Genomic DNA, 11,076 nt, shown 5'->3' on the forward strand with positions numbered 1-11,076 from the left:
AACAAAACTGAAATAATGTTTTTTTACCACCATCCGACCATAATATCCTTTAACTCCCTAACATCCACCCCTTTCCTAGAAATCTTGGTTTTATTTTTATTTTTCTCAAAATTTTTATCCCACGATTTTGTAACGCATTTTTTCACCCGGTGTCAATTATCTAATGTAATCCTGGACACTACAATTCCTCTGCCAACCTGGGAGAGCAACGGACTGACCTCATGCTTCCTTCTATGCATGAGGAGTGCAAGCTGCTACTTTTCACCTGACAGGCTGTTGGTTGTGAAGGAGTTCATGTTTCAATCACCCGTCTGGTCAATTCAAATTCAAACCTTTGATCAGTAGAGTGGTGTCCATCTTTGAAGTCAATAAGTCCATGCATGGACGAGTCACTCTTCATGGAGACACAGCTGGGTACAGGAGAGACTGCTCTGTGATGATCAACCCTGTTACAAAGAGAGGGTCAACAGGATTTATAGACAATCATATCAGGCTTGGCAATTTCATAGTCTAGGAAGTTCTACTCAAACGTGATTATTCTTAGTTGAAAACAAACGAAGAGCTTATAAAGTTAAACCTAAACATTCAGCTGTAAGCATTGACCACAGCGTTATTCCAACAAGTTCCTTTCCTCTCCATCAGGCCCCCGTGGCTGGCCAGGGGGAGGTCGTTTAGAGACCAGGATTACTGCATGTTTTTTGTGAGGGTACACAGGGGACACGGGGAGAACATGTGAGGGTACCTATCCTGGGGGACACGGGGAGAACATGTGAGGGTACCTACCCTAGGGGACACGGGGAGAACATGTGAGGGTACCTACCATAGAGGACACGGGGAGAACATGTGAGGGTACCTACCCTAGAGGACACGGGGAGAACATGTGAGGGTACCTACCCTAGGGGACACGGGGAGAACATGTGAGGGTACCTATCCTAGGGGACACGGGGAGAACATGTGAGGGTACCTACCCTAGGGGACATGGGGAGAACATGTGAGGGTACTTACTGGACACTATAGGGGAGACGGGGAGAACATGTGAGGGTACATACCCTAGGGGACACGGGGAGAACATGTGAGGGTACCTATCCTAGGGGACACGGGGAGAACATGTGAGGGTACCTACCCTAGGGGACATGGGGAGAACATGTGAGGGTACTTACTGGACACTATAGGGGACACGGGGAGAACATGTGAGGGTACCTACCCTAGGGGACATGTGAGGGTACCTACCCTAAGGGACACAGGGAGAACATACAAACTCCACACAGAAAGGCCCTTTCGCCAACCCCGCCTCGGGTATGGGCTCTGATGACACAGAGGAGAGAACACGCTCCCAGCGCCCACAGCGGGAATCGAACCCAGGACCTTCTAGCTGTGAGGCGACAACACTACCGGCTCTGCCACTGTCCCCCCTCTTGGTTTTATTTTTGATAAAAGATTTTAAACTTAATAAACAAATCAGCTCCGTCGTTAAAACTCTCTTCTTCCAATCATCGCCACGGTCAAAACCTACCTCCCCCTAAAAACAGCTGGAGATGGTTATCCATGCTTTGATTTCATCAAGAATAGAGTATTGCAACTCTTTGTATATTGGCATCGACCAGGCGTCACTCAGGCGTTTACCGCTAGTGCAGAACACAGCTGCCCGCCTTCTCACCGGCACTATAAAACGTGAACACATTACTCCATGTCTGCCCCTCCCCATTAGATCTGCTCAGATGGATGCTTTAGAAATAAAGTTTGATTTGATTTGACTTGGAGTACACAATTCAGACACCAAATGGAGTTCATGTTTCAACCTTTGATCAGTAGAGTGGTGTCCATCTTTGAAGTCAATAAGTCCATGCATGGACGAGTCACTCTTCATGGAGACACAGCTGGGTACAGGAGAGACTGCTCTGTGATGATCAACCCTGTTACAAAGAGAGAATCAACAGGATGTATAGACAATCATATCAGGCTTGGCAATTTCATAGTCTAGGAAGTTCTACTCAAACGTGATTATTCTTAGTTGAAAACAAACAAAAAGCTTATAAAGTTAAACCTAAAACATTCAGCTGTAAACATTGACCACAGCTATTTCAGTTATACAAGTTATTTAAAATGTAAACTTTCTCACCCTAAATTAAAACAAAACTGAAATCATATGTTTTTTTACCACCATCCGACCATAATATCCTTTAGCTCCCTGGGTGTGTTAAGTTCTAACATCCACCCATTTCCTAGAAATCTTGGTTTTAATTTTACTTTTTTCTAAATTTCTATCCCACGATTTTTACCCAGTGTCAATTATCTAATGTAATCCTGGGCACTACACTTCCTCTGCCAACCTGGGAGAGCAACAGACTGACCTCGTGCTTCCTTCTATGCATGAGGAGTCCAAGCTGCTTCTTTTCACCCGACAGGAGAGAGTTTCCCCAGTCAGACATAGAGCGTGGAAAGACCACGTTATTCCTAAAAGTTCCTTTCCTCTCCATCAGGCCCCCCTGGCTGGCCAGGGGGAGGTAGTTTAGAGACCAGGATTACTGCATGTTTTTTGTGAGGGTACCTACCCTAGGGGACATGGGGAGAACATGTGAGGGTACCTACCTTAGGGGACATGGGGAGAACATGTGAGGGTACCTACCCTAGGGGACATGGGGAGAACATGTGAGGGTACCTACCCTAGGGGACATGGGGAGAACATGTGAGGGTACCTACCCTAGGCGACATGGGGAGAACATGTGAGGGTACCTACCCTAGGGGACATGGGGAGAACATGTGAGGGTACCTACGCTAGGCGACATGGGGAGAACATGTGAGGGTACCTACCCTAGGGGACATGGGGAGAACATGTGAGGGTACTTACCCTAGGGGACATGGGGAGAACATGTGAGGGTACCTACGCTAGGCGACATGGGGAGAACATGTGAGGGTACCTACCCTAGGGGACATGGGGAGAACATGTGAGGGTACCTACCCTAGGGGACACGGGGAGAACATGTGAGGGTAACTACCCTAGGGGACACGGGGAGAACATACAAACTCCACACAGAAAGGCCCTTTCGCCAACCCCGCCTCGGGTATGGGCTCTGATGACGCAGAGGAAAGAACACGCCCCCAGCAACCAAAGTGGGAATCGAACCCAGGACCTTCTAGCTGTGAGGCGACAATACTACCGGCTGTACCACTGTCCCCCCTCTTGGTTTTATTTTTGATAAAAGATTTTAAACTTAATAAACAAATCAGCTCCGTCGTTAAAACTCTCTTCTTCCAATCATCGCCACGGTCAAATCCTACCTCCCCCTAAAAACAGCTGGAGATGGTTATCCATGCTTTGATTTCATCAAGAATAAATGATTGCAACTCTTTGTATATTGGCATCGACCAGGCGTCACTCAGGCGTTTACAGCTAGTGCAGAACACAGCTGCCCGCCTTCTCACCGGCACTATAAAACTTGAACACATTACTCCATTTCTGCCCCTCCCCATTAGATCTGCTCAGATAGATGCCATTTCTGCCCCTCCCCATTAGATCTGCTCAGATAGATGCTTTAGAAATAAAGTTTGATTTGACTTGGAGTACACAATTCAGACACCAGATGGAGTTCATGTTTCAACCTTTGATCAGTAGAGTGGTGTCCATCTTTGAAGTCAATAAGTCCATGCATGGACGAGTCACTCTTCATGGAGACACAGCTGGGTACAGGAGAGACTGCTCTGTGATGATCAACCCTGTTACAAAGAGAGGATCAACAGGATTTTATAGACAATCATATCAGGCTTGGCAATTTCATAGTCTAGGAAGTTCTATTCAAACGTGATTATTCTTAGTTGAAAACAAACAAAAAGCTTATAAAGTTAAACCTAAAACATTCAGCTGTAAGCATTGACCACAGCTATTTCAACGCATTTTTTCACCCAGTGTCAATTATCTAATGTAATCCTGGACACTACACTTCCTCTGCTAACCTGGGAGAGCAACGGACTGACCTCATGCTTCCTTCTATGCATGAGGAGTGCAAGCTGCTTCTTTTCACCTGACAGGGGCCGCGTTTATATGAAGGGTGATCATTCCGAATAAATACTTCAGAATAAAATACTTCGGAAGTAATGTTTTTTGCTTCGAGTTTACACAGGAAATGGTCATTCCGAACGTGTGTTTACAAGGAGATGTGATATAAGACATAATACATGTTAATTCACGTAAAACTACGCCATCTGTTGGACACATAAAATATAGGCAGTTCATTCATTATGTGACTGTCTCAACAATTAGGCTACTACAGACGATACTTTGAAATCCCATCATTTCCCCCACCCGGGATCCCCTTCTCCGCTGGGAAGGTGATCATCACGTTTTTATTTGTAGGCTATGCGCTGATCTACAGGCTGACAACGTGTCCCATCTGTGGTCTTGTACATCGCATAAAGCATATAGCCGCATAGCTTATCTACACCATACACCATCGCCGCATCATTATGGCATAATATATTCCGGGCAAAGTATAGGCTACCAGAGAATACATTGGGTGTTTAATACTAGATTGATTGCAGCTGCTCATCAATGCAATTAAACTGCAAAGCCGTTATGTTTCATGACGTTTTGGTTGCAACTTGGAATAATAGGCCTATAGCCTATACAAGTTTAAAGGGATAGGATGGACATTATAGCGATAATAGCGTATTCTTCCGACTGTGTGTGTGAGTGAGTGTGAGAGAGAGAAAGAGAGAGAGAGAGAGAGAGATTACTGAACAGTGGACTGACGGCATTTCGCCCTCTCGCTCCTCCGTCTTTCTGTGAGTCCCCGATGCACTGTAGCCTGCCCTACAGTATAGCATCAAGCATCCAGATACATATAGGCTGGCTATATAACCTATCAAACATGTTTGAACATTATCAGAGTGATCATCAACTCGGGACGGTTGGATCTTTGAACACTCACAGATCAGGGGGATCATCATCACTGCTGCTGCTCCACGTTTTTTTTTGTGGATTTCGGAGCTGCAAAATGCACGAAATAACCGCTCTATGTGCAAACTCCTCGGCGCGCCTCGGATACGAGCGCCTTGGAGTTGGAGCGCAATGGAAATGAGCATGCTCAGAAAGACCAGAATGACCAGAATGAACTTACATCCGAAGCAGTGTATATATATGAGTCCAATTTTCTTTCAATCGCATTGAACATCGGAGTAATCAGAATGGTTTTAAAATCGCATCGGCGTTTTCATTCGGATTTAAGTTTTTGTAGGTGTTTACATAACGTTTAATAGGATTTAACTTCTATTCGGAATGAAAAGGGGATTTAACTGCTCATGTAAATGTAGCCAGGCTGTTGGTTGTGAAGGAGTTAATGATTCAATCACCCGGCTGGTCAATTCAAATTCAAACCTTTGATCAGTAGAGTGGTGTCCATCTTTGAAGTCAATAAGTCCATGCATGGACGAGTCACTCTTCATGGAGACACAGCTGGGTACAGGAGAGACTGCTCTGTGATGATCAACCCTGTTACAAAGAGAGGATCAACAGGATTTATAGACAATCATATCAGGCTTGGCAATTTCATAGTCTAGGAAGTTCTACTCAAACGTGATTATTCTTAGTTGAAAACAAACAAAAAGCTTATAAAGTTAAACCTAAAACATTCAGCTGTAAGCATTGACCACAGCTATTTCAACGCATTTTTTCACCCGGTGTCAATTATCTAATGTAATCCTGGACACTACACTTCCTCTGCTAACCTGGGAGAGCAACGGACTGACCTCATGCTTCCTTCTATGCATGAGGAGTGCAAGCTGCTACTTTTCACCTGACAGGCTGTTGGTTGTGAAGGAGTTCATGTTTCAATCACCCGTCTGGTCAATTCAAATTCAAACCTTTGATCAGTAGAGTGGTGTCCATCTTTGAAGTCAATAAGTCCATGCATGGACGAGTCACTCTTCATGGAGACACAGCTGGGTACAGGAGAGACTGCTCTGTGATGATCAACCCTGTTACAAAGAGAGGGTCAACAGGATTTATAGACAATCATATCAGGCTTGGCAATTTCATAGTCTAGGAAGTTCTACTCAAACGTGATTATTCTTAGTTGAAAACAAACGAAGAGCTTATAAAGTTAAACCTAAACATTCAGCTGTAAGCATTGACCACAGCGTTATTCCAACAAGTTCCTTTCCTCTCCATCAGGCCCCCGTGGCTGGCCAGGGGGAGGTCGTTTAGAGACCAGGATTACTGCATGTTTTTTGTGAGGGTACACAGGGGACACGGGGAGAACATGTGAGGGTACCTATCCTGGGGGACACGGGGAGAACATGTGAGGGTACCTACCCTAGGGGACACGGGGAGAACATGTGAGGGTACCTACCATAGAGGACACGGGGAGAACATGTGAGGGTACCTACCCTAGAGGACACGGGGAGAACATGTGAGGGTACCTACCCTAGGGGACACGGGGAGAACATGTGAGGGTACCTATCCTAGGGGACACGGGGAGAACATGTGAGGGTACCTACCCTAGGGGACATGGGGAGAACATGTGAGGGTACTTACTGGACACTATAGGGGAGACGGGGAGAACATGTGAGGGTACATACCCTAGGGGACACGGGGAGAACATGTGAGGGTACCTATCCTAGGGGACACGGGGAGAACATGTGAGGGTACCTACCCTAGGGGACATGGGGAGAACATGTGAGGGTACTTACTGGACACTATAGGGGACACGGGGAGAACATGTGAGGGTACCTACCCTAGGGGACATGTGAGGGTACCTACCCTAAGGGACACAGGGAGAACATACAAACTCCACACAGAAAGGCCCTTTCGCCAACCCCGCCTCGGGTATGGGCTCTGATGACACAGAGGAGAGAACACGCTCCCAGCGCCCACAGCGGGAATCGAACCCAGGACCTTCTAGCTGTGAGGCGACAACACTACCGGCTCTGCCACTGTCCCCCCTCTTGGTTTTATTTTTGATAAAAGATTTTAAACTTAATAAACAAATCAGCTCCGTCGTTAAAACTCTCTTCTTCCAATCATCGCCACGGTCAAAACCTACCTCCCCCTAAAAACAGCTGGAGATGGTTATCCATGCTTTGATTTCATCAAGAATAGAGTATTGCAACTCTTTGTATATTGGCATCGACCAGGCGTCACTCAGGCGTTTACCGCTAGTGCAGAACACAGCTGCCCGCCTTCTCACCGGCACTATAAAACGTGAACACATTACTCCATGTCTGCCCCTCCCCATTAGATCTGCTCAGATGGATGCTTTAGAAATAAAGTTTGATTTGATTTGACTTGGAGTACACAATTCAGACACCAAATGGAGTTCATGTTTCAACCTTTGATCAGTAGAGTGGTGTCCATCTTTGAAGTCAATAAGTCCATGCATGGACGAGTCACTCTTCATGGAGACACAGCTGGGTACAGGAGAGACTGCTCTGTGATGATCAACCCTGTTACAAAGAGAGAATCAACAGGATGTATAGACAATCATATCAGGCTTGGCAATTTCATAGTCTAGGAAGTTCTACTCAAACGTGATTATTCTTAGTTGAAAACAAACAAAAAGCTTATAAAGTTAAACCTAAAACATTCAGCTGTAAACATTGACCACAGCTATTTCAGTTATACAAGTTATTTAAAATGTAAACTTTCTCACCCTAAATTAAAACAAAACTGAAATCATATGTTTTTTTACCACCATCCGACCATAATATCCTTTAGCTCCCTGGGTGTGTTAAGTTCTAACATCCACCCATTTCCTAGAAATCTTGGTTTTAATTTTACTTTTTTCTAAATTTCTATCCCACGATTTTTACCCAGTGTCAATTATCTAATGTAATCCTGGGCACTACACTTCCTCTGCCAACCTGGGAGAGCAACAGACTGACCTCGTGCTTCCTTCTATGCATGAGGAGTCCAAGCTGCTTCTTTTCACCCGACAGGAGAGAGTTTCCCCAGTCAGACATAGAGCGTGGAAAGACCACGTTATTCCTAAAAGTTCCTTTCCTCTCCATCAGGCCCCCCTGGCTGGCCAGGGGGAGGTAGTTTAGAGACCAGGATTACTGCATGTTTTTTGTGAGGGTACCTACCCTAGGGGACATGGGGAGAACATGTGAGGGTACCTACCTTAGGGGACATGGGGAGAACATGTGAGGGTACCTACCCTAGGGGACATGGGGAGAACATGTGAGGGTACCTACCCTAGGGGACATGGGGAGAACATGTGAGGGTACCTACCCTAGGCGACATGGGGAGAACATGTGAGGGTACCTACCCTAGGGGACATGGGGAGAACATGTGAGGGTACCTACGCTAGGCGACATGGGGAGAACATGTGAGGGTACCTACCCTAGGGGACATGGGGAGAACATGTGAGGGTACTTACCCTAGGGGACATGGGGAGAACATGTGAGGGTACCTACGCTAGGCGACATGGGGAGAACATGTGAGGGTACCTACCCTAGGGGACATGGGGAGAACATGTGAGGGTACCTACCCTAGGGGACACGGGGAGAACATGTGAGGGTAACTACCCTAGGGGACACGGGGAGAACATACAAACTCCACACAGAAAGGCCCTTTCGCCAACCCCGCCTCGGGTATGGGCTCTGATGACGCAGAGGAAAGAACACGCCCCCAGCAACCAAAGTGGGAATCGAACCCAGGACCTTCTAGCTGTGAGGCGACAATACTACCGGCTGTACCACTGTCCCCCCTCTTGGTTTTATTTTTGATAAAAGATTTTAAACTTAATAAACAAATCAGCTCCGTCGTTAAAACTCTCTTCTTCCAATCATCGCCACGGTCAAATCCTACCTCCCCCTAAAAACAGCTGGAGATGGTTATCCATGCTTTGATTTCATCAAGAATAAATGATTGCAACTCTTTGTATATTGGCATCGACCAGGCGTCACTCAGGCGTTTACAGCTAGTGCAGAACACAGCTGCCCGCCTTCTCACCGGCACTATAAAACTTGAACACATTACTCCATTTCTGCCCCTCCCCATTAGATCTGCTCAGATAGATGCCATTTCTGCCCCTCCCCATTAGATCTGCTCAGATAGATGCTTTAGAAATAAAGTTTGATTTGACTTGGAGTACACAATTCAGACACCAGATGGAGTTCATGTTTCAACCTTTGATCAGTAGAGTGGTGTCCATCTTTGAAGTCAATAAGTCCATGCATGGACGAGTCACTCTTCATGGAGACACAGCTGGGTACAGGAGAGACTGCTCTGTGATGATCAACCCTGTTACAAAGAGAGGATCAACAGGATTTTATAGACAATCATATCAGGCTTGGCAATTTCATAGTCTAGGAAGTTCTATTCAAACGTGATTATTCTTAGTTGAAAACAAACAAAAAGCTTATAAAGTTAAACCTAAAACATTCAGCTGTAAGCATTGACCACAGCTATTTCAACGCATTTTTTCACCCAGTGTCAATTATCTAATGTAATCCTGGACACTACACTTCCTCTGCTAACCTGGGAGAGCAACGGACTGACCTCATGCTTCCTTCTATGCATGAGGAGTGCAAGCTGCTTCTTTTCACCTGACAGGGGCCGCGTTTATATGAAGGGTGATCATTCCGAATAAATACTTCAGAATAAAATACTTCGGAAGTAATGTTTTTTGCTTCGAGTTTACACAGGAAATGGTCATTCCGAACGTGTGTTTACAAGGAGATGTGATATAAGACATAATACATGTTAATTCACGTAAAACTACGCCATCTGTTGGACACATAAAATATAGGCAGTTCATTCATTATGTGACTGTCTCAACAATTAGGCTACTACAGACGATACTTTGAAATCCCATCATTTCCCCCACCCGGGATCCCCTTCTCCGCTGGGAAGGTGATCATCACGTTTTTATTTGTAGGCTATGCGCTGATCTACAGGCTGACAACGTGTCCCATCTGTGGTCTTGTACATCGCATAAAGCATATAGCCGCATAGCTTATCTACACCATACACCATCGCCGCATCATTATGGCATAATATATTCCGGGCAAAGTATAGGCTACCAGAGAATACATTGGGTGTTTAATACTAGATTGATTGCAGCTGCTCATCAATGCAATTAAACTGCAAAGCCGTTATGTTTCATGACGTTTTGGTTGCAACTTGGAATAATAGGCCTATAGCCTATACAAGTTTAAAGGGATAGGATGGACATTATAGCGATAATAGCGTATTCTTCCGACTGTGTGTGTGAGTGAGTGTGAGAGAGAGAAAGAGAGAGAGAGAGAGAGAGATTACTGAACAGTGGACTGACGGCATTTCGCCCTCTCGCTCCTCCGTCTTTCTGTGAGTCCCCGATGCACTGTAGCCTGCCCTACAGTATAGCATCAAGCATCCAGATACATATAGGCTGGCTATATAACCTATCAAACATGTTTGAACATTATCAGAGTGATCATCAACTCGGGACGGTTGGATCTTTGAACACTCACAGATCAGGGGGATCATCATCACTGCTGCTGCTCCACGTTTTTTTTTGTGGATTTCGGAGCTGCAAAATGCACGAAATAACCGCTCTATGTGCAAACTCCTCGGCGCGCCTCGGATACGAGCGCCTTGGAGTTGGAGCGCAATGGAAATGAGCATGCTCAGAAAGACCAGAATGACCAGAATGAACTTACATCCGAAGCAGTGTATATATATGAGTCCAATTTTCTTTCAATCGCATTGAACATCGGAGTAATCAGAATGGTTTTAAAATCGCATCGGCGTTTTCATTCGGATTTAAGTTTTTGTAGGTGTTTACATAACGTTTAATAGGATTTAACTTCTATTCGGAATGAAAAGGGGATTTAACTGCTCATGTAAATGTAGCCAGGCTGTTGGTTGTGAAGGAGTTAATGATTCAATCACCCGGCTGGTCAATTCAAATTCAAACCTTTGATCAGTAGAGTGGTGTCCATCTTTGAAGTCAATAAGTCCATGCATGGACGAGTCACTCTTCATGGAGACACAGCTGGGTACAGGAGAGACTGCTCTGTGATGATCAACCCTGTTACAAAGAGAGGATCAACAGGATTTATAGACAATCATATCAGGCTTGGCAATTTCATAGTCTA

The sequence above is a fragment of the Protomyctophum bolini genome, assembly GCF_963924005.1.
Source record: "Protomyctophum bolini genome assembly, chromosome: 16".
NCBI classification, from domain to species: Eukaryota; Metazoa; Chordata; class Actinopteri; order Myctophiformes; family Myctophidae; genus Protomyctophum; species Protomyctophum bolini.